The sequence below is a fragment of the Hesperophylax consimilis genome, chromosome 16 (genome assembly GCF_061612785.1).
Source record: "Hesperophylax consimilis isolate HC1 chromosome 16, BYU_Hcon_1.0, whole genome shotgun sequence".
In the NCBI taxonomy this organism is placed as follows: domain Eukaryota; kingdom Metazoa; phylum Arthropoda; class Insecta; order Trichoptera; family Limnephilidae; genus Hesperophylax; species Hesperophylax consimilis.
The window spans coordinates 31,453,326-31,479,367 of record NC_142851.1 but is presented as its reverse complement, the minus strand read 5'-3'; the positions used below and the strand labels follow the sequence as shown (position 1 = coordinate 31,479,367).

General features: G+C 32.9%; 1 protein-coding gene and 1 non-coding gene across 2 annotated transcripts in view; both read right to left on the bottom strand.

Moving 5' to 3' along the window:
* LOC149417041 (protein turtle homolog A-like) overlaps positions 1-26,042 on the bottom strand; it is a 1,249,058-nt gene that overhangs the window by 966,437 nt on the left and 256,579 nt on the right. The window lies entirely within an intron of this gene.
* Positions 2,757-2,838, bottom strand: TRNAL-AAG (transfer RNA leucine (anticodon AAG)). The gene has a single exon. It is a non-coding gene; the product is annotated as a tRNA-Leu (tRNA).

The window sequence follows — 26,042 nt, the reverse complement described above, 5'->3', positions numbered from 1 at the left end:
ATAGATGAAAAAAAACTTATTAATCCCAAAAGCAAACAAAACTATATTTCAAAAAGGACCACACTACATGGCTATTAAAGTATATAGCAACCTTCCACGTAGCATCAAACAAATAACTGACATACTTAGATTTAAATGTTGGTGCTGTTTATGGTCCGGCGGAGTCATTGGACCCTACTTTTTAAAAAATGAGGCTGGAGCAACAGTTACGGTGAATGGATCGTATAGAGATGATTAATGATTTTTTATGGCAGAATTGGATGGTATTAATCTGGACAACGTTTATTTTCAACAAGACGGCGCTACGTGCCACACAAGCAACGAAACCATTGATATTTTACTATTGAATATCAAAATAACACCTCTTATTGGAAAATCCTGTAGTTCAATTTTTCTTAAAATATATTTGTGCATTTCGAAAACGGATTGGAAAATACTATCAATACTAACGGAAAACATATTTTTTATGTGTTTATTTTTTAGGTTGTGAAACCATTTAAGGTGCAGATACCGCGAACTAGGTAGGATAAAAAAGCATAAGAAAATTTATCTAATTTAAAAATCTTACAAAATTTGAATAGAAATAAAAATAAATGTTTACATAATTAGTCGACGACTTGCAAAACCAGCAACGAAATTTTTCGGAAATCTGTAGATGCCAAGCAAAAGTGCTTGGAATTTTTTGAATATAAAAAGGATATACATTTTATGCTAAATAGTAACATAATTATACAATATTATTTTAATATTTAATGAAAAATTTTAGTAATTTATTTATTTTTAATTTACTTAAAAGCTTTTTGTGGATGTATCAGAACCAGCAGAAATTTCCACAGCTAATTTTGCAAGTCGACATTATAAAGATATCCCGCATTTCCGATACACCTCTGACTAAAACACCCCGTTCAACAAAGCATTCTGAAATGAAATGTTCCATTTGTCACCTAGGTATAGGTACCGTGCACCTAATGTTTACAGAGGCAAACATTAAAACATCGCAAGAATGCAGCGCTGTAAATTATTAGGGACAAAAAATAATTCTATTGCAAATGGGGCAAATTTGCTAAAAGTCGGAAAACATGTCGTGGCAATATAAATAATTAAATACCTCCTTTGACTCGTATAAATTGCGGTGTCTCTGAGTAATTACAAAGAATGTAATGCTTTTTTGAATTGTTTTTTTTTGTAAGAGCACGTTTTTACTAAGTCTGAATCTATTAGTTAAATAGCCATTACACTTTTACAAAGAATTATTTCAAGTGAAATACTTAACATTTTTGCATTTCTCATTAAAAGCTACCGCATTTTCTTTTTATTTAATTAGAAAATAGAATATGTTAAAGAATTGGACAATGATGTGGAATGCTGCTTTTTCGAGTTTCTTTCACCTCTAACTGCGCTTATTGCATTTGACTTTGTAGTTCTTTGAGACAATTTTTTTCTAAAGAATGTAGTTTTTTTGCAATTTGTGCCTGTGACTGACAAATTTTGTGGATTGGATCATTAGTGTTTAATATTGCTTTTGTTGTTTCATAGAAAGTGATAGTTAACTTTTAATTTAAACCTGATTTCGACGATTAAATTTTTTATTTATTTATAAACTTTTGATTCACTCATCGTGTAATAGGATGTATTATGTTTATTTTCTACAATTAAGGTTTTTTTTAATGAATTTGAAATCGATCTAAACACAAATAATATTTTATAAATTAATTTGTAACTATTATTATTAGACATCCAGAAGTTTAAATATTGGAGTTAAATATTTAATTAAAATAATTAAACTGAATGTGCCAACCACGTTTGGAATAAATCATTATTTTGATGTAAATAAAGGGTTACATTTTTAACTTAAAATTATTACTTAATGAAGCAATTCAGTTATGTACAATAAATAATGTATATTTCTTAATATTCATATGTAAAAGCCCCAAAAAGGGCGTTAATTAATAAATAAATAAAGATTCCATAATACGCCGCTGCAGCGCTGGTATAGCTGTACTGTGAAGAGACCCGTATAATGCTCGGGTTAAAACATTTACTTACTTATAATATTCATGTAAAGAATTTTTAGTCAGGCACCACTTTGTTTCAATCGTCAAAAATTTGGTCACTGCGCATTTCGCGTTTAGTTGTTAACTTTCCTCAGATGAAATTTGCGATGTCATTGACCCGATCTCCTTTGAATTGCTTCGAAATTTGGAAATGTTGATTATGTGTTCCGTATTTGCTTTTGTAAATCGATTTAAAATATTTAACAGTAAAAAAATATCAAAATATTGTATTTATCCTAATTGATTAGATAATAATTAGAATAAATACAATCTTTTAATTATTCGATTTAAAATATTGTATAGTACTGACAATGGGTATTGGGTATTACTGCTTTTTAACATTTTCGTTACGTGACCGATCGATATTGTTGTCAAATGAAATAGATTGTTAACAAAGTCCGCGGTCTCCATCTTAATACGATAGTAATACGTTCATTATTTTCGGTCGTATTAATTGTAATAATGTACAAATCTGTCGGCCACTATTACGCATGCGCATGATTATGAGTAACTAATTATTATATATATATACGGAATGGGCTTACTGTTACAGTCAATTGAGTTTAGTTAATAACTTTTTTTTAATAGCCATATCTTAATTTTATTTTCACACAATTACCATTATTCATAATAAAAATAATAAAAAATGTACTATGTCTAATGGATGCATAATTTTAAATATCAAAAAATTCAAAAAAAATTTGGCAGCTGTGGGATTCGAACCCACGCCTTCGAAAAGACTGGTGCCTTAAACCAGCGCCTTAGACCGCTCGGCCAAGCTACCCGTGGAGAAATTGCCATTTTTTAAAATCACTAATGAACAATTAATACGTCTTTACGAACTTATAATTAATTCATTTTGAAGTTTATTTTTTGTTTATTGATAAAACTATAAGATATTGCCTTCTGACAGTGTATTTGGAATCAGACGCTTGTAACACTTTTTTTTAGGTACACAAGAGTTAAAAGATATGGCATGCAGCTACAAAGTATCTTCATATTATTCATTGATAATTTTATAAGAAAAATGTCTTATTTAGTTTATATAGTAATAAAAAACAACTGAAGAAACAATTAAAAAAAAGTCTTTTGTCATTTTTACTCTTGAAACTAAACACAAGTATGATTTTTTTTCAAAAAGCATTTTTCAAATAATATTTCGGCGATTATCGGTCATGCATCATTCGATCTTTGTGATATAGCTGATTTTTTTGGCACAATCCTTTTTTTACTATTTTCTCCTATTCAAGTTGACTATCATTACAGAGTGAAATTTTTTTGGGTTATTATGCCGTAATGCGTTTCCTTCTTCTTTAGCCAACATTCTGCACAGCGTTATACTATTCATCATCAGAGCAGATATGTACCTAATTTTGGGAAATGTTTGTTTATATGGTTGATCAACTTGGGGCCGGTTTTTCGGACAGAACGGACCATCTTAATTTCATCTTCTTCTGTATGGTGAGGGGGGGGGTCAAATGGGAACATATAGGTCAGTGAGCCAGACAAGGGCTTCAAGCGACACCCTGTGAACCTCATAAATCCCGCTGGGGAATGAATGCAGCGGGCTTTCGTTGATTACATATTATAAGGATGTGAGTATTAGGTCCTTCTACATAATGCATAGGTGGAGCCTTAAGAATCGGCGATGTGTGAATGTGGTACGGTACAGACCACCGACCATGTATTATCTTGATTGAAATCGGCGATTACTGTGAATTTATTCCTAACGTCTAGATAAGTCCCAGTTACGAAGGCAATTGAAATCATAAAAATAATCTTAAATATTAATAAAGACGATTGGGCAAAGTTTGGATTCCGGTACTTGATGGTATACCAAAACAAAACACCTAAAACGACATTAATATAATTAATTATTGTACTGAAATAACGGTAGTATAAGGATTTCCGGGCGCAACACGGTATCACTGATGTCGTAAACACACACACACCTCCACAATTTACACGTCTGACCTATTGATGGAAACTGTTACGCTGTCTGAAATGCTGGCTAAAGAAGGAGGTAGCGTAACTCAAAATAATAGCGATAACTCAATATATTTTCACAAATGTTTTTACACTAAGTTTTTGAAACACTTAAAAGTGGAAAAAAAAACTTCTCTGGATTTCGGCCTGTTTTGAAAGTATTATTTACACGGTAAATCTTATTTAACGTTTCAAATCCGTATAAGTAGGCATTATCTTCAAATTCTATTGTGATGATGCTCACTGTAATTTATTATTGCTCGTCGAGTAAATTAATTTATCCTCTCTTAGGTCTTTTTGAGGGTCTTATTAAAAGGAATGTTGAGTAAAAAACCACCCTTCACGAATAAAAAGGAAAAGGCTGTTTACCTTTCTAACGGGCCGGGCCATGCTACGTTCTCCTCTAAGTCGGACTTTATCGGCGGCCCTAAATCTCCATCAGGAACTTTGGGAAACGCGGAAAACAAAAACAAGGAGAGGAGGAAAAACCCGGGCATTCAATATTGATTGTGACATTGCAATATTTCCTTCTTATACTATGTACTGTACAATTTATAACTCTGCGGGCATAATATATCAATATTATTTTCAAAGGAATGATTAGTAGATAAAAAATTGTATATTTGTCGATATAAAAAATACTTCCAAATTAAAAAAACATGTTTTAAATTTTATACAACCGATAAAATCACACATTAAACATACGTCAAAACAACACAAACTCAAAACAAAATATATTCATTCATCGCGTTTCAAACATTTTTAACATTTTATTCAGAAAATTCTACTTTTCACAGCATAAATGTAAATGTTTGCTATATTATTGTTAGACACATTCGGATGGATGGTCAACTAGTAAAAAAAATCATCATTAATTCAGTTCAGCGTGTCAACAAATAATATGGTTTACCTATATGGGTTCATCTCTGGTATACGCTATAAAAATATTAAACAATATACCTACACCCTCATCGGAAAACTTTGTAATGTTTGCACCTGTTCTATTCATAGGAGTATACCTCAATCATAGTAGTACAAGGAACACGATGCGTAATATGTATGATAAATATTTTTTTCATCTCGCACGCCAAGGATATAACTCAGGTGATTTTGACATTTTTATTTCAGATACTAGCACAAACGTCTTTTTAATATTCTCGTGCGAATATCATAAAGTACCATCTTCTTCGTCTAGATGAATAATGTCACGACATAGCGAATTCAGTGCGTAGACACTTTCATGCTCGTATATTTGGCAATTTCGCTAAAAAAGGATATGCTTTAGAGTGTATCAAAAAATCAAATTGTAGAAATCCGTTGAAAAAAGCAATATTGGTATAAGGCTAAGTGCCTTCACAGTTAACATAATATCAAGTTAAACTTTCAGAGTTTGATTAAACTTCTTTCGATATTCTTTCGTCTACTGCTGTTTTACGAATGCAAACGAAAGCGTTTTTACTACGTGAATATTGCACAATAGTTTAACTGCTCCTTGCTGTAGGTAGCCAATCTTCAATCGGGGTATGCTGTTAAGCTGAAGGAAGCGGGTAACAGAATGAGAGAGGGAGGAGGAATGTTGAGTAAAGGCTTAGAAAAGACAATTATATTGTAAGATTATACAATCAATAAAGATTTTGACTTGAATAGCGTCAAAAATAAACTAATAATAAATTGTTGGATTAAGCGTCAGGCTTTGGACAGAAGGCTTTCTAAATATCCGGTCAGTGGTTGAGTGGGCATAGCGCTTGGGTCTCACCCGAGCGTCGCGTGTTCGATTCCTCGGCTGGCTAAGTCCTCCATCACAACACAAGCAACATTTTCGGCTTTCTGTGGTGGTAGTAGGAGATTTTCAAACATTTTTGGGTTATTCGTGACCCGGGAATGTTTGTCTTTCTTTTAAAAAAAAAAAAAAAATCTAGTTGTTTTATAACCCATCACCTTCATTATTGTGTTAACAGCCTGATTAACTTCTCATATGTGAGAGATCTCCTTTACGTGTTTGTAACAATGGAAATCAGTGGATGATATTGTTATATCAAATGAACATATACCAAAAAACGTATCAACGCGTAGAAACCTCCTTAAAAATTCCTTGTACATTCAAATACACTAAGCTCTAAAATTAGAAATTGTAGAGAGAGTATGGTCTCTGCCATATTCATTTAATTGTCTAGTAAAAAAAACTAAAAATATTATTGGTTCACTATTCTAAGGGCTGTAGAGATTGCCGAAAAGCTACAGCGATTACTTCACAAGGTACATAAAAATCATTTTTCTTCGAGAAATTTTGACTTTGAGAATGAAAAACCTTCAGCACCAAGTTTTTATTAAAGTAAAAAGAGTTATAATTTTTTCCACGGAATAATAATTTTTATTAGAGTGACGGTAAAAAGTAAGACTTTTTTGCAAATTAGTATATCTTGCGCATAAAACACTCAGGTCTTGCTTAAAATGTTTTTCTTATTTCCGAGCTCGCCAATCCTTGCTTAGCTTCTGACGCGCTGTAAAGAGCTAGATAAATCACAATTTCTGTCGTTTAGGTATTAATATTTCTCACTTTAAAGTAACTTCACGTTCCAAGAGGGCTGGTACGAAGCCGCTAAGTTAAAAGTGATATAAATGCTCCTTTATTACTCACAAATGAAATAGGGTGGGATTTCCCTTAGCTCTTTTGCGTCGGCCTTATTTTAGTTGTACACGATTTGATGGCCTCACTTGATAGATTCATTTTGTCGTTTTGTGTAATACGTAATACGTAATACTTTTAATCCAATGAATTCAGGTTCCACAAAAAACACACTATCAATCTATCATTATAACAATTTATATTTAGATGAACTTAAACAAAATATGTATATGGGACTATGTCATTCCCGCATTAGGTGTTGGGATGGCTGTGAGGCTGAAGAGGTTAAAAAGGGAAGAGGAAGATTGTGAAATAAAAATATCATTTAAAAGAACTAACTTCATAGTTTTTGTTCGGACAAAGAAACTGATTACTGCCGGACCCCAAAAATAAAGCGCGATATATCTGTACAATCGTTATTTCAACTCATATCCATTCATTAAACATTTCCAGTTCATATAAATGAACTGAAAATTTAGCATTACGCGAGCGAATTTAAAAAAAAAACAAATAAATAAAATTGCTGGCAAGAGATACGCTGTGTCACTTGGTGGAAAACATTTACGCTCTCGAGTATTTTTATTTTTTTCAGGCTGTACATATTTTGCTGTTCATAAGGAGAGGAAGGTGAGGAAGGAGAGGAAGGAGAGGAAGGAGAGGAAGGAGAGGAAGGAGAGGAAGGAGAGGAAGGAGAGGAAGGAGAGGAAGGAGAGGAAGGAGAGGAAGGAGAGGAAGGAGAGGAAGGAGAGGAAGGAGAGGAAGGAGAGGAAGGAGAGGAAGGAGAGGAAGGAGAGGAAGGAGGGGAAGGAGAGGAAGGAGATAAAGGAGAGGAAGGAGAGGATGGAGAGGAAGGAGAGGAAAGAGATGAAGGAGAGGAAGGAGAGGAAGGAGAGGAAGGAGAGGAAGGAGAGGAAGGAGAGGAAGGAGAGGAAGGAGAGGAAGGAGAGGAAGGAGAGGAAGGAGGGGAAGGAGAGGAAGGAGAGGAAGGAGACGAAGGAGAGGAAGGAGAGGAAGGAGAGGAAGGAGAGGAAAGAGAGGAAGGAGAGAAAGGAGAGGAAGGAGAGAAAGGTCTGTGAAGAAAAAAAGTATGAGTGTGAGGGGTGGGTAGGAATTTGGGGGCGGAGCGTATAAGAGTGACAAACATTTGAATTCATCCCTCCCACTACAGTCCAAGGCTATGGGTTGAGGGAGTCTAGTTGGAGAGGTAAAAAAGATCTCCCTCAACGAGCCTTTCCAAATCCAGTCCACCCCACAGTAGACGGACAGATGCATCCGCCGTCAAGATCTAGACAATCTTCACTCCGTGTACCCAGGCACCACTGATAAATCACCAAACGTAGCAAACCACGTGGGACGACATACAGCAGAGGTGTTATCCAATGAATGGTTGCCGGAGCGACTGTAACAATACCCGCCTCCCAAATCGTAAATTCAAATCAATTATAATATGTGCATTTGAAACTACCTACTGTTTTACCAAAGGTTTATTTTGAATTAAGGTTTCGCCGTGCTTAGTCTATTTCTATAACCGCAAGATACCTTTTTTTTGTATTTATTTAAATGGCTCCCAAATTCAATTGTTAGGCGTACTTGTGATTTGTAAAGGGCTAGCAGCTGGTTACTATTGAATAATCTGCCCGCCGTATACAAGACGCCCATTTTGTTGGAAGCCAGATTTACTCATGTCTATGGAGTCCCTATACTTGAGCCGGTCTGGTCAGGATTATGTGCGAAGTCTATTGACCTTCCTACAAGTTTAGGTTGAATATTTTTATTGTGGAATAACCTGATGAATAAAACCTCAAATATTTAATCATTGAAGGTAATATTAACAGCTCTCAAATGAAAGATGTGAAACAGAAAACACAGAAAAAGTTATTCACTCTTCACATTGTCATCGATGATTAAAAGTTTTAATGTTATTTAAGGGGTTGTCAAATATGTCTACTGTTTTAAAATTTTTATTTGAAAGTAACCTACCATTCCTTTTGATATGCTTTGCTTTACTAGAACATCTGTTTTGAAGTGTGGTATCTTAAACAATTCGCGGTGACGACAATAACTGAAGTTTTCAGATACGTTAAAACCATAAATTTTGGTAAAAGCTATTACAAGCAACATTTTTTCTGCGTTTCAAATATTAACTTAAAAGGAAGTTATCTGTAAAAAAATTGTTTAGCCAAGCTTGTGTCTTGGTTCATACATACATACTGTTAATTTAGAGCTTTTTGAACAGCATTCAAAATGCCAAAAGAAATTTTTTTTTCGTTAACAACTGAAAATCAAATTTAATTTTCTTTTTCTGAGAAGAGCCTACCTTCTTTGAGCAGGTTACTCTTCTTTGTAGAGGCTGTCAAAACAAAGAATGTTTTGCAGAAATTTAATAAAACATTTTCAAGTTTATCCTAAGAATGTCATAACTTTGCTGTCGATGTTTAGAAAATCGTATTTTAACTAGAAGGATTAAAATTTTATTTGAAAGGCTTAAGAGATTTCTATGGTAATAATGCTTGCTTAACTAACTTTAGTTTTTATATTAGATATAGATGGAAATCACTGACATCTGTTAAGCAAAAACTTCACTATCAATTAATTTTTCTTACGATGAATGATACGAAATATAGTATTCACAGGCAGAGCTTCGTTTTCATGTCATTATGGAGCAGTCGAAAACTTGATTCTTATAATATTGTTTGGTGATAGTGATCATTCTTCTATAATTGACAGGACCTTTTCAGTATAATATATTTACACCGATTAGTACCAACATCGATGTTTCAGATGCAAAGCATTTTATTTTTATATTATAATATAACATTTAAACTACGATGGGCAATGTTATGCTAAATTTTTAAATTTTTAAATTATAACATTTAAACTACGATGGGCAATGTTATGCAAAATTTTTAAACGATGGGCAATAATGTAACATTTAAACTACGATGGGCAATGTTCAGGGCCGTATTTGTACTTTTCACAAGTATAGGCCAATTCGTTTGCGCCGCCCCCTACCCCCTTCTTGGAAATTGCCACCGATAATATCTGCATAAAATTTTTTTTAAAAAAAAAAATAAAAAAAAAATAATTAAAAAACCATAATCGCTCACTTTTAGGCTGCCATTAGGTGACACACAATTTTCTGAATAAATATTCAAATGTGTGGGAAGTAGGTATTCAAAAATAAAATAAACTAACGAATTCGTACAATTTAATTTAATTTGTAAAATTTAATAACAAGAATTACAATTTTTTTCGGGTTTTTTTATTGACAAAATCATCTATAATATCTTCATAGCTTAAAGTATTCATTAAGTCTGCTTCAATGCTCAGAAGAGCCAAAGAGTTAAGTTTTTCTTGCGACAGTGAAGACCTTTGGTAATTTTTCATACGCTTTAAACAGGAAAAACTCCTTTCTCCAGAACAATTTGTAGCCGGGGTGCAAAGTGCGATGCGGAGAGCTATATCCAAGTTTGGATAAACATTACACAGAGATTGTTTCTTCAAAAACTAAAAAAGATTCAGTCATGATGTCGATTCAGGTTTCTCTGCCGTCTTATTAGAGGAAATGTGACTACAAAAGTGTACACATTCCCGAACTAAATCGTCTTCTAAATCATTACAGTAATATTGCACAAGAGATTGAGCTTTTTCTGAGACTCTTTGTGTTGAAAGTTCACTCATTCTTGTTAAAAATGAAAAAAATTCTTTAAAGATTATATATGCACCATGTCTTCTCTCTAATTCAGCTCTCAGTCTGTCCAGAATTACCAAAAAGGTGTTGACTCTGAAAGAGTCTCTGGAAATTGATTCAATTTCCTCATTTGATGCTTCGTCTATAAAGTTTTTTCTCTTAGGGTTCCTCTTATTCTTAATGTCGCCCTGATATTTCTTAAGTGCGCTCATTTCAATTGCACTTTTTTCGAAAAAATCAAAGTTTTCTCGCTCTGCTATTGTAAATTCGAGAAGAGATCCATAAAGATCAGATACCGTCAGTACATTAACAGATGAGTTCTGAATCTGAGCACTCACTTTATTTAATCTGTCCAAAATAGCATTCCAAAATACGATCATAAATGCCGTTTACAGTTTTTGGAGAGTTTTCGTATTGAGCTACTCGAATTTCTGCATTTTTCCAATCATTGAAACCTTGCTGGTCAAATTGGATCCTGTTCTCAATAGATCCAAATGCCAAACAGGGTCCGCAGAATACGGAGCCTTTGTTTTCCGAATAGACAAGCCAATTCCTTTCTTTTACTTCATTATTTTTCATTTTTCTGAAAAATAGATTTTGTTGTAAATAACGGCGATGATCGGAATACATTCTCCCACTTTTTGTGAAATCACAGGACTTGCTTTGTTCGAAACCATTTCTTGCAGTTATGTCTCTCGTCGAATCGTTTATTTCCCATAAGGCTGGATCTTTGTTCAGTTTTGTGGTTGATTGTATTTCAGTAGTTTTCGCGACAAGAGACACTTCTTCACAGCGTGACCTCAAATTCCTGCCACTTGTTGAAGGTATTTCATTGTCAGAAATGTCGGAATCAGAAGGACGAACAGGTTTTACTAAACATGGCTGATCTGACTGATTGAGATGATGCATACTCGTCAGCTCAATTGGAATACCAGTACCTTGATCTTCCTTATTACTACTACTCCCACTCCCCAAGTTCTCTTGTGAAATACTTAATGAATCGTTGGTGTTTTCACTTTAAAAAAAAGTTTCTATTTTCCTGATTTTCTGAAAAGCATGTTGTTGTTCATCTTTTTTAAATTTTTATATCTTTCTGTACTCAGCACCACTCAGTCGCTTCCTTCCATCACTCATTTTTCGTCAGTATATGAATATGAAGTATTTTGAAAAATCTATTAAAAGAAAAAAATATATGTAAAACGCCGACTTTTAAAGGTTCTGGACTAGATGACGCTGTAATAAAGGTCATAGACACTGTGAATTTTAATGTTTTTGAAACTTGAGTAATCTTTGTTTTTGCTAGCGAGCCGAAATCATTTAGTTAGCGTTATCTATCTAGCCCAGCAGAACCAGAATATGTAATAGTATTATTTATTATTTTGCTAACATACTCACCTTTCACACCCCTGTGAACAGAAACTGGAGCGTAATCAAGAACGCACTTCCACTTGACTTAAAATTCGGCAACAACCAATGTACAAAAAGTGAAATGTATTCGGATTCGTTACAATCTGGTAGGATATCAAATCGAAGAAAACGTTGCTAGTTGCGAGTTGCGACAAGTGCGATGTTTCCGAAATTGACACAAATATACACACGAAACTGCCGCTTTGCACTGCCGGCCGGCCCGGCAGTGCAAACCGTGATACGGTATATTATGTTTTCATACGGACTGTTCATCACATCACCCGCCCCCGATCAGTAGCATTAATATAAGTAACTATCTAACTAAACTACTAGGAATTAGCGCCTTTCAAAAATGATATTTATCGTCTAATAGTTATAAAACTTTGTCTATCCACAGGGACTTTTTTTGTTTATAATCGCATACACGGCTTACCAAAGCGAGCGAGTGCCGCCCCCTGAACTCTGCCGCCCCTAGGCCGCGGCCTATAAGGCCTATTGACAAATCCAGGACTGGCAATGTTATGCTAAATTTTTAAACGATGGGCAATAATGTAACAGTTGTGGTTGTAACATCTTAATATTTAAAAAATCAACTTGCTTATGTTTGTGCTCGTAAAACTAAAAAAATAGTCGACTAATTTCACTGAAAATTAAAAAAAATATTCTTATTAATGCCAGGAGTGTTTAGAAAGTAATTTGAATGAAAGCAGAAGTCGGGGACGCCCGAGAAATTCTAACAAATAATAATCATAATATAATAAAACATCTTTCACCGAAATAAGATGTGGAGTTGAGTTAAAATCGATTTTATGTAGTTTTTTAACAGTAACAATATGGTATAGTACTGAATGGTGGATGTCGCAGACGCCCGAGAAATACATTATCAAAACATTACGAGGTCCACTAGTAGTTTAATAAATAAAAGCATTTTAAAAATACGAATCTATCTATTGCAGTACTAGATTTACGAAATTCTCCGTCATTATGCAACATTATCAAATAACAAAAATGCAGGGATTGTCTCACCTCAATGATAAACAAGATTGTTATTTTATAAATATTTAAGTGACTCTAATTTTATAAACTCTAATAGGTAAGTAAAATTTTCGATGATAACTAATATGAACCATATTTAAACTATTTTTTTACCAAAAATATTTTTTTAAACAAATGTTAATATAAAAGAAGGTCAACTTATTAGCATAAATAACAACTCATATGGTCTAATAGAAAACCTTGTACCTCTCATACCGTAACGGTTATAAATATGAACTAAACGGTTCTTAAAAGAAAAAATATATAGCTATAATTTATATCTCAGTCTTTTAAGAAATAAACATCCGTAGTTCTCTATCGTCTGTTAAGTGGTGATTAGAGAACCACTATTTAGGTTAATCCCGCCTAACAAATAACCGGGAGTGCAAACCAACCGACCACTTGCTCTTGGAAACCATAGCACTGTAGACCGTAGAGGTGGAGATACCTCTGGCCAGTTGTTGATGGTCGACGCGGCTAAGGTCTACGACGCTACGGGCTACGAACTGCAGCAGTCCGACATAAACATAGATTGCAAGCCAGTTTTCCGGTGTTCGGAGTGATTTCTTGCCGCATCTTTGCCAAGTCGGCCGTAGAGCGAATAAAATTGAGCTGCCCGTTGATATTTGATGAATTTAAGTATATAAAAAAAAACCTTTCGAAAAAATTTTATACTGTATTTATTTATCACTGATAAATGGGATCGAAAAAATATAATCTCGAGCATTTAAAAAAATTGGGTGACAAATTCATTTTTGTAGCAAATGGATTCAAATGTAAACAAAAAACTATTAAATTGGGCCAGCACTACTAAAATCTTGATTTGTGATTCATGAGTGTTTAAATGCAATACTATTATTGTTATAATGGCTGTAATGTATTATAATAATGTTTTGGGGTAATAAAAATTGTAATTATACTCGGTTTGTACATGTACATTACATCACGTCAATACTGTGTTGTAGCAGGTACACCAGAATAAAAACCATGCAACGTCAACTCAATCTTTTAAGTGTGTGGCAACGTTTAGTTTATAATACCTTAGTGTTTATTTATAAGCTAAAAAATAAAATGTTACCTGACTATATGTCAAAGAATGTTAGAACTAATAGTGCAGTTCATTTATATCCTACGAGAAACTGCAACGATTTTAGGCTTCCTAAAACACATTTATCGGGAACACAAAACAATATTTATTAAAAAGGTTTTAAAATGTTCAATGAACTCCCGGTAATTGTTAAGGAAGCTAAAAGTCTTGCAGTTTTTCGTGGATTTTGTCTCAATGTTGTGAAATATAAATTTTAGTATGTAAGTAGTAAATAATATTGTATTAGTCATAGAAAATAATATATAAGGTATAAGATGTAAACTCTTATAACTAAATAAAATATACATAAAAAAAACTTAGTTCATTGTTTAACCGTGCACAAAGATTACGCATGCGTGCTATCTAGTTGCGAGTTGGAATTGAGATAGCGAACCTAATACATGGACTTTTATACGAATATAATAAATCTGGCTTGCTCTACACTGACGAAGTCAAACACTTGACTTTCTCGTCTCATAGTTATCATTTGAAAAATCATATAGGCACAACTGCAGTTGCTATTCCGTTCCAGAAAAATAATTGTGTGGCACTACCCTTGAACCCCTTCAAATATGATTGCATATATTTAAGCGATCCAATTTTTTTTGTTATACTTTTTACTTCAAATTGTCCTATTATTTGCCTGCATATCCTAAAATAATAAGGTTTGTACAAAATTATTTTCCAATAAATACAAAAGGCTAAATAATTATCAATAATATTCTCATATCACATTTTTTTACTAATGGACTATTTAAAAATATTAACATATATTTTTTTGTTTTCAGTTGGACTTTGTGTTGAACCATCCTTCCCAGGAAAGGCTCTTAACTATTGTGTTTTTTAATTTAAAAAAAAATGGTTTGACTCAGGATCTAACTTCCCTCCCCAGTGGACTTGGGTCAACAATGCTAACACCTTATCCAAATTCCCAAATTCTAATCGGATAATGCTGACTTTTATATAGTGTATTAACATCTGTAAATTTTTGTTTATAAGTATAATGTCATAAAAATGTATGTGTGCTTAACAGAGGTTAAGGTTCCATGATAACTCAACACAGTGACAATTCAACACACTTTTAAAAAGTGATATAAAGACATTAGAAACGATGAAAAAAAATTTAAACCAAACCTAACATAACCTAACTAACCCAGTGAATAAAGTTTTTGTTTAATCACTTTCCATGACTTTATATAACTTTTTAAAGATGTGATGAATTATCATTGTGATGATTTATCCGGTCACCGTGTGCAAGCGTTAGTGTGCAAAAGTGCCAAAAAAAGTTGATCGAATGCATTGTCATTGACAGCGAGTCTAGAATCCCTCTTTATTCATTTAGTTAATCAAGAAAACAAAATCGAAATTCAAATATGGATGCAATAAAAATAAAACTCTTATTTTGCGTATTTATTTCTACACCGATGATGCTTGAGCAAAGCAAAACCGGTCGGTAAACAAATTAATCTAAAACTCATGGTTTAACACAAAATAAATGTTTTATTTTTATTATATATGACAAAATACAAAGTCATTGCTTTACACAATAATATCACAGAGATGTATTAAAAACGCAAGTAAATACGCTTTATTTCTTTGTAATACGTTATCTTGTGTCTCGAAAAGACAAAGGCGGAACCTTTACTAAGTAAATCGATTGGGCTTTAATTGAAGCAATACCCGTAGTATCAATCGAAACTGTTTCAAATTCCGATCTCGTTGATTTGATTGAAGAATTAAGCAGTATAAGGGAGCAGCAAGTAAAAGCATCCCTTGCGCGAAACAATGAGCCTCAAACGGGCAGAGCCCTAATACTGAACACTGGCCATCTCGTTAGAAGTTTTGTTTTACTTTGCCTTAGAAAGTTTCAGGCGCCGGTACAACTTTTACACGTGGGCGAACCTTTAACAAACAACAGCATCCATTTTACCTGAGAAACTTTACGAAGATGCTACAGTACCCACGTCTGGATATTTATTTATTATCGACGCGTTGGACGAAAAGCATGCTCTCGGTAAGGAGCATTGAGTGAGATTAATTGGTTTGAATAATGAATGGATGATGTTGAAGGTTGCAACGCTGCTTCAAAGTAATTATTACAACAGTGTTTCGATTCCTTTGAAATAAAATATTATACATTTTTCACACTTACAGCTTTACTAAAGAAAAACCAATTCACATTTGTTAAACGGTGTTTTTGTTACACAAAAGCTGTAAACGCTTAGAGTCGAGTTGGTACTAATTAAAAATATTTTTAACTCTATTTTTTTATTCGGACCACAATATACTTAAGCAATACTTCACGCATGCGCATTAGGACATCCTTTAAGCGCGGAAACCGCGATTGACAGCTGTTTTTATGTCTTCTTGATATATCTTCGTAAATCGTATTCTGTTCATAAAATACTCAATTTACTATTTTATTCATGTAATTCAATTATTTTATAATATTATTTGTAAAATCTGCATTCATGTTACTTCATAAAGTTAGGTAAAATGGCTATGCCAGTATTCAAATATAATTTTGTGGTTTATATTTGACAAGAATTTCTAGTAATCTTTTTAATAAGATAAATGCCTAATGCACGTGTTGGTAAACATGTTTTGAAGAATTAAACTTGATAGTACCTATGTGTAAGCAATATGTTAATTTCAGTTTATTTGTTATTGTTTCTTGGTAATTAAAAGCATTTTCAAAATTTTTATTTATGTATGAACTAGATATGATATAAGAAATAAGTGAGGTAATAGTTTTATTTTCTCTGAAATTTTACGATGTTTTGATCAAAAATATTTGTGGTAAGTGTATTGGACACCTACGCCAGTAACATTGACAGTGAAATGCCGGTTTTCTCTCGGGGGTACCTTCAGTAAGGATTTGCAATCAAACAAAACTTCGCGAATGTCTTCGACAACTGACTGATTGGGCCATTTGTTTGCGTATTTATTGGGTTAAAATACAGTTTCTACCATGTTAATGTAGAGCAATTATTCTTATATCTAAACAAAATACTATAATGCGTGATAGCGACGAGAATTGATTACTAAGGTCCCACAGTTTGTCGTGCAATGATTTAAAATCTTATCAAGAAGACTCATCGTGCGAGATAAGAAACAAAGGATTCGGCATCGTAAAATGTGTGATAACAGATAAATATTCATTTGCATAATTATCTAGGTACACACATCTGCTGTCCGGTACATTAAAGTTAATTTTTTCAATTTTTTTCATGTTTGAAATTAAAATATTGGATTAAAGTATAATTAATATACGAAAATCCAATAGGTAATTTTATATAGTTTCCAAAATGGAATTCGATGAAAAATTCTATATAACTGATAAACAACCCCTTTTGACTGGATAAGCAATGTATATATATATCTTATGTATTTTTCCATGAACTATTTTAGGTCAGATTCTTTTTTTCTTTTCAATTAGTAAGGTTTTCACATACACGGTCGTTTATCTATTGAATAAAATTTTCACCGGGTTTTTTAGTAATACCGTAAGTGTGTATTCAGTTGAATATGTGTTCAATAAATTATGAAGCTTAGTGGTATAGTGGTCTCCCAGTATGGAGAAGGTTTCGAAGTTTGAATCGCGTTCCAGGGAATACTTTATTGTACTTAAAAGTCCATAATTTATATCAGAAGTGAAGCCAGGAAGCTAAAATATGTACATGTAACAGTGCCTGTCGGGCTTTGAAAGCAATATTTAAAATATACGCGAATAAAACAGGTACATATTTTTTTACGTTAATTTCGTATTAGAGGCCACGAGGAAAACGGTTTCCCTCGGAGCCTATGTCATATTTAGGAATGCTGTATGTAAAGCCTTCTGGAGGAGAGGAAGGAATAAAGAAGTGGTCTTGAAGAGACCCATGTTTTAGGAGAAAAGAAACACAGAGGACTCGTATTGAACTCGTACGAGCGATCTTATGTGACAAACGTCAACGGTGTACGACTATGTAACGATCAATGACGCTAGTTCCTCGAAGCATCTTCAAGTGAAATACCTGTAAAACAAGGATAGCATTTCCACCTCACGTTTGTGCTCTAAAGTTTGCAGTCCGTTTGTTAAGTTTTTTTAAATTTTGATTTAGTCTATACCTGAGGAAAATTTTCTCCTTCAGGGCCTTTGTCATCTCTTGGGATGCTGTGTGCATGGTATTTTTGCGGAGAGGAACGAGTGAATATGGGTCTTGAAGAGACCCATGGTTTTGGAACGATTAAACACAGAGGTTGGCCAATCATTCCAAATGCGAACTGTTGAACTCGAGAACGAGTCGTAAAAGCGGCCCGTTCTCATGTGACAAATATCAATGTGTACATATGTCGGGCGGGCAATTAGCGTGTTTCCATATTTCAGATTTCCAGATGCACCGGTGCCGAAGGGACCAATGACACTAGTTCCTCGGAGCATCTTCCATTTTAATATACAATATAAGCATACCTACCTCACGTCTGTGCTCTCAAGATTGTAATCCGCTCGTCAAGGTACGGGGATCTATCAAACAGACCGCCAGTTTCTGCACACAGTCAAGGGTTTTTCTCAGGTATTTTGGAGCCCCAAACGAGAGGTCACTGTCAAATTCAACAGTGGGGCGCACTTGCTATTTGTATAGCATATATCACAAAGAATAACATATTTTTTAAGCAATAATTACTAGCTTAAACACCTAAAACAGATAATTTTAAAAAATCTTGACGGAACTTGAACTCGCAACTTTCCGACTGCCAGTTATATGCTCTGCCAATTGCGCTACATCAGCTTATTTAAAATTATATATAATTTAAAATGTTCAGTATAAAAATACATTTTTTCGCAACGATTTAGAAAAAACGTGGCAAAAAAATTGTAAATAACGAAATTTTAATATCTCACATAATTTTTTTAATCTTGACAGAACGCAGTATTTTAATATAAACGCACGGTATTAATTACAGTGAACCAAAAATTATTTGAAGTTTTTGTAAAGAATTGAACAATTTTGTGAACTTGCTTTGTGTCAAAACTGGAATCTAAAAGAATTTATGTAAACACTATAATATAATAAAGTGGCGAATCCCACAGTCGTTTATAGTAAGTATTGTACATAGTACCTCCAGGCTGTGGAGCCAACAAAATTAGTCCATTATAAACTGCCAGTAAATATGTATTTATCAAAGCACCTCGCCGATAGCCGATACTGACTAATTGCATTGAAACAGAGTAGCGCCGAGTTATCAATTTCTTCTGCTACTAACCAATTAGGTCACCTATATAGCAGTTACCTGTCACGTTCATTACAGCGGACATTCTACAAGGTGGTTGGAAAATGATTTTTTTTATACCTCACAAGAGCACCCCTGTCTGCAAAGCGTAAAGTCAGGCTAATTTTATTGCCATCCGGTTGTGATCCAGGTTAAGATAAGGACTGAAAGAAGAGATTTACTAAGAAGCCCGGTAGTTCGTTCTACATGCGAGCCGAACTACACAAAAACGTGTCGATGAAACGACCCGTTCTCATGAAGCCAACATCAACTGTGAATGGGTGTTGCGCTAATGTTCGTCGAGTTTCGCGTACGTGCACCGGTACACAGGGGATCATAACATAACAGAACAGACTCCGCAAAACTATATTGCGTTACTCAGTCTGTTAACAATGAATTTTCAATTAGACGATCTGTCGTTTTTTGAACAAAATCAAGTAACATTATTAGATATTTTGAGGCTCCAGCCCAGAGGTGGATCCCACATTCAATTGTTGGACTACCTTCTTGAGATTCGTACAATGTAAGTAGTATAATATTGTGTCTAAGTAATGAATGCTTTTCTGCTCAAACTCATCATTCTCTGGGTTCGAAATCCAGGCGGCAAGGTTCAGACATATTTTTATAACTCGTAAGTACCTACCGGCTTAATTTACTAACGGATACAGGTCTCTCTATACGTCTTCAATTGCCTCAATTGCTTCAATACCCCAAAGCAAACACGGAACGCATAATCGAATTTCGAAGCAATACACAACAACCGGGTCTGTGAAATCGGAAATGTCATCTGAAGAAACGTTAAGTTGACAACTAAACGCAAAATGCGAGAATTATTGGGTTTTTCAGGATTGGAACAAATTTTAACCCGAGCCGTATACGGCCCAGCTAGTTGTACAAACGCTGCAGCGGCGCATTAGGGATTATTTATAAGTAAGACTGTCCTAGTTTAATAAATTGTCTATAAAGCCAATACTGAGATTTTCTTCCTTTTGCGAAATTTTGTAATAGATCAGTGGCGTAAATAACTTGTACGTTAATACATAAGGTATTTCATTATTTAGGCAATAAAATATTTACATTATTTTTAAAAAAAACTTAATTTTGTCAGTTCCCGGGGATAAAACATATTATAACCGCGGGGTTCAATTCGTTTAACGGGGTTGCAAACAATGTTAAACAAAATTTTACGGTGATATAACCAAAGGGGAAACGCACAAAAGTACTGTCCCCATAGCTAATACATCATAATTTAATGGTTTTATGGCATGTGTTTTCCGTGTCCCACCCTGATTTGTGACGTTAATTCAGCCAGGATATTCACCCTTAGGCGACCCGGAGATCCCACACCGAAAGAATAATCAGGGAGATACGTATTTATAGAAGGCTTTATTTTTTTTTAATAATACGTCAGTTTCCAAAAATTGAATAAAAGTTAAAACAACAGTAGTGTTTGACACATCTTTCTGAGCTCTGTTTTTTTAAATAATGTATGATTTCATTCCATAAGACAAAATATTTATAAAAAAAGTAATGATGTTAAAAAAAAATTATCGTTTTGATTTCACGCTTAAAAAAAACGTGTTATTGATTTCATTCATACATCAATATTATATTAATTAATAACTATTTTAACAATGCAATCAAAAGTTTGTTTTCAAAAAGTACTTGTTCCAATCGTGTTTATCTAAAACATAATTCAATATTCCCTTTGATTTTAAATGAAGCAATAACTTTTTTTATACCTTATACCGACATGGTTTCGCTACAACCGTAGCTTTTTTAGGGGAGTATAATAAAATACTATAATCTACGAATAACATGGGTTATAAATAGTTATAAAAAATACTTTTCAGTGGGTCGCTCAAAATGGGATTAGCTTCAGTGGAGTTATATTTTAGTGGTATCATACTGCCCTGACGAAGCTATAACTGAAAAACGGAAAAAATGGGTATTTCTAATTTATTAACCGGGTTACCAATAATTTGAAGATATTATTCAAACATCATTAAAGACTAAGATAATACTAACAAATCTAAACGAAACATGAAACCATTTATTTATATTTACAAGAACAAATTTCATAATAACATATATAAATTTTTGAATTTGAAATATGAGATCAACAAATATGACTCTTAACCAGTGGCGGCTCGTGACTTTTGGGTGTATTAGAGTGCTAATATTATTAAAAATGGCATTTCTGATCTTGTTGTAGCTGAAAACGATTTTTTTTTAAATCGATTTTTCGTAAGAAGATTTGTAGTTATGTTCGGTATTCTTTTTATTAATAAATAACTACGAAATTTGGCTGAAGCGGTTTTTAATAATACATCCAAAAACAATAAATAAACGTAGAAAATACAACAAAATGATTTACGAAAGGGAGGTTCGAGAATGTTCCGAAGCGCGTCACGTAGGCAAAACAATTCGATATCAATCTCGAGGTTGCTGGTACTGTAGTGACCATTTTGTTCACGTTGTCGCTTATCTAGGTGGAAAATAAAACATTCTCGAATATTCCAGATGCTACCGAAAAAAATATTAAAAAATAAAAGAAAATCCAAGTAACTTGTTTGGAAACTTCTAGAATAACGTTTGAGTCAAGTAGTGGCGTACCACTACAGATTTCAGAAAATTTCAGTTCAGAAAATCTTCAAACAAAAAATCATTTTTTCAAAAAAAAAAAAAATATTTTCAACCACAACAACATAAATAAGACCATTTTTTCTAATATTAGTTCCCAGTAACCCATAAGTCACGAGCCGCCACTGCTCTTAAATAATAGGTCTAATGGTCGAGTGGTTTACGACGTTTTTGCCGGTAGGACAAGAGGTGCTGGGTTCGATTCCTAATAGTGTTATCTATTTATTTTTTTGTATCTTGTTCTGTTTCATCTTTCGTTTAGATTAATTAGTATTATGTTATTATTGATATATTACATTGATTGGTGTACCGTCAAAGTAAGTTATAAAGAAAAAGTTGTTCCTGAAGATTATTAATAAATTAACAATATTCATTTTTCTCTATTTTGCGAAACCTGGTCGGCATTAAGTATAAAAAATAAAGGTGTTGTTTTACAAAGTTATCGTTTTATTTTAAATTATAAGGTCACATCACAAAATATCTGTTTTATCTGTAAAAAACTTTTATTTACAAACTTTTAATTGAAAGCGATAATAAATTTCGTAAATTAAGTAAAATTTATTATAAAACGAGAAATGTGCCAGTTTATTAAGTTACACGAAAAAAATATATTTACACGATGAACATTTAAAATGTGGAAAGATTTTATTTAGCTTCTATTCGCTTCATGAATTTCAATGGAAAAAACTCGAAACATTTTTATAAATGTTCAATTACGTCTAAATTTGTAAAGGTATTTACTAACTCGTAATATTTTGTAAATTTCACCCATTTTCAGAATTCAACGAAGGAAAACGCAGAAAATTGTAAATGTCCCGTTTTTTAAATAATCCCTAGCTACATATTCCGGTGATTTTGTTTTTACGGATTATCTATGTATGGTCTTTTACACGAAAAAATTCATGTGTGCTCATCCCCTATCACATGGTTTTTTCTGTTTACATCCGCCGCGTGAACTGGGGATAAAATGCTATTTAGGGGTGGGTGAATTCAACCTTGATCACATTTGCGGGGGCGAACAAGTATACTCGTATGTGTCTACTGTGCCGTAGCTGGGCAATTGTACAGAATATCCGAATGCCCATGGAAGGTAATTGTTCGAAAAATGTAAATCTGAATAAAGGAAAATCTTTTTGGGTAATGGTTATGATGCCAAGTGTATTAAGAATTTGCAAAATAAGCTAACGTTTTTTTGCAGATTGAATCGCAATTTATAAAGAAGCTCTTCAAATTATTAGTAATCTGGTTAAAAAGGGGACTGCAAGCCCGTAAGGAATGTATTTATAGGTTTCCTGTTAAATTTTTAGCAAAATACGAATATGTTATTAAATAAGGGTTCCATGATAACTCAACACAGTGACAATTCAACACACCTTTAAAAGAGATATAAAGTCATTAGATGATGAAAAAACAAAAATTTAAATCTAACCTAACCTAACCTAACCTAACCTAACCTAACCTACTCAACCCAGTTAACAAAGTTTTTGTTTCATCACTTTCCATGACTTTATATAACTTTTTAAAGATGTGATGAATTATCATTTTGATGATTTATCCGGTCACCATTATATTAAAATATTATTTTATTTTTACTTTAATTTTAATGTTATGTCACATTATTTTAATGGTGTTTTGAAAAGTTAAGTGAATAACGCAATTAAAAAAAAATCGATTAAGTTGTATATAGGAAGCTATCTACGTTTAATTAACCTTACAAAGATAACCTACGCCGCAAAAGCGCCCGCGAAAATAAAAATAACACTGTTTCTTTTCATCCAGCGCACGTATACTCTTATGCTTCTCAGCCAACTCCGCCGTTGGTTGCGGGACCAATGCGATAGGTAGACTTGTTTTGCTGTGATTACGAGCTGATGCGCTCGAGAGGCGCATGGTTTTCTAACGTGTAACTTTTAGTGATGTATTGAGATTTTTATTTTATTTTTTAGACTGATAATATAGTGATAATATAATTGTTTGAAAAAAAGTTCATATTTTTTACTAAGCATATGGTTCCTAAAAATAAAGACTGTTGATATTGTTAATATATTTTGAGAGGTCTGTATTATATATATTTTTGTTAAAATAAAGAAATTTTCCACCAAACTGCGTTTCATTTACTAAACTATGTCTAAATATCGTTAGTGATAAAAAATTAAATAAATCTAAAAAGAAAATGCACCTTTGAAGCGTAGGGTTATCTTCAATGTATCTTGCAATTTGCTTTCTTGGGTTGAAAGTGGTTTTGTTTCATAGTACCTACCTATATAAAATTTTCTTAATAGTTCCTGTTTATTTGAAAACAATTAGTGTTGAAACACGGTGAAAGCAGGGGGATAAAACCATCATAACCTGTAGTAATATATATCTACAGTTAATTTTTGTTATCCAAAATGTTGAATAGGATTTTGTGATTTATATGGCTTAAATCACAATAAAATGATTTGTCAGAAGCATTTTTTGGATTCCACGGTTCTAAAATACGATTTTTACTCAAACACAAATTTAATGAAAAAAATGAGAAAAAAACGTGTTTCTTCCAAATCAAACGATTGATAAGTAGCAATAATGGAATAAATATAAGAGAGATTTTAAGAAACCTTTTACCCTTCTGTTATTTTATTTAGGGTTATAAAGGGAGGAAGTATTAATTATTATGGGTCGTATCGAATTCAATAGGTAGATTTTGAGCTAATGATCGTACTGGAAGATTTACGGCTACGAAGGCTGTTGTAAATTAAAGGCTTTTCCTGTTGAATGTGTTTTGTACTACCTACATTATTAATTTACAACATGCAAATTGGTCATTAGAAATACCAATTTTTAGTTGTTCGTACCGAACCCTTTGAAACGAATGTTAGGAGTGTTTTGAGCAAATTTATTCATATTTTCATATTTCATGATCAATAATTAATAAATTAATCAGTTAAAAAAGGTAAAATTATATTAAAATTAATCAGTTAAAAAAGGTAAAATTATATTAAATTTCAAAAAATTTGAAATTTCACTTTTAAATTTTTATGTTTTTTTTTTATCTGCAGAACGCTTGTACTTTTCCCATTAATTAATAACAAACATTTTATTATAAATTATTCTTATGGCTTACCCATTTAATGTGTTGACATGATATATCATAATATGGTAAATTTTACAAAAAAACATATTCCTTCATCAAAGAACGCAGCCTCCAGCAGCGACGGTTTGGGTTGTACTTACATATAACTGGTACGTTGGTAACTACTGACACTCAGCCTGCGGCACATGACGTTATTATCCCCTCAAGCAGCGTTTGTAATAGAGCGAGCGAGTGAGATAACATACCTGTCCCAAAAGTTTATGTGCCAATAGAATGGTTGACCGCAGTGGGTATGGTTTCAACGAGCAAGGAGTGTTATTTGCGACAAATAAGGATATCTACCTACATATTTACAAAATATTTTAATATAATACTTCAGCTTTTTATTAATTTTTGGTTATGTGTTTATGGGTTTTTCTTGGAATTCAAAAAATATGAAACATTTTTTAAGACTTTAAATAAAATTATAACTGGAGGATAGTTATATTAAAGATTATGGGTACCTCTGTTGGCAAGGGTTAAGGAAATGTGAACATTTTAATCCTGCATACAAATTTAGATGATAATTTAATCATTTTGATACGAAATTCGGTTTAAAACAGTTGATATTTTGTACATTTAGTATTTTCAGTAAACCGGAAATTTTGTTTTTGGTTTCAGAATGCCAAATTTTTTTTCAGATATGAATAAACAAAACCATTGCCATTGAGTAGCAAAAACGAAAAAAGAAGTGGTGCGAAATATAAGTAATATATTTTTAGGTATATAAAAAAATTATAAATTAAACAAAAATATGTTAACCAACCAACAAGCCGCTCCACCGTATCCATGTTTCGTAACACTCATTCGTGTACCATCTCATAAACACTCTTCTGTAATTCTCATTAATTAGAGAAATTTCAAATACCTAACAAAAATGGCATATTTCTGGTTTGCAATTCACCAGGATTCAATCTCTTCACATTATAACAATATTACAGCTCTGCCATGCCATATTGTATATTGTGGCTTTACTATAAGGAATTGTGCTTTATAGTAAAGCTATGAAAATATTTATTCACTCATTTATTAAACTTTGTTTATTAGGCTTTAACAGAAAATAAACCGAGTACAGATAAAGTAATGCACAAACGTAATACCTTGATGTATATAATAATCATAATTAGTTACTGTAGAAGGTCTGCTTT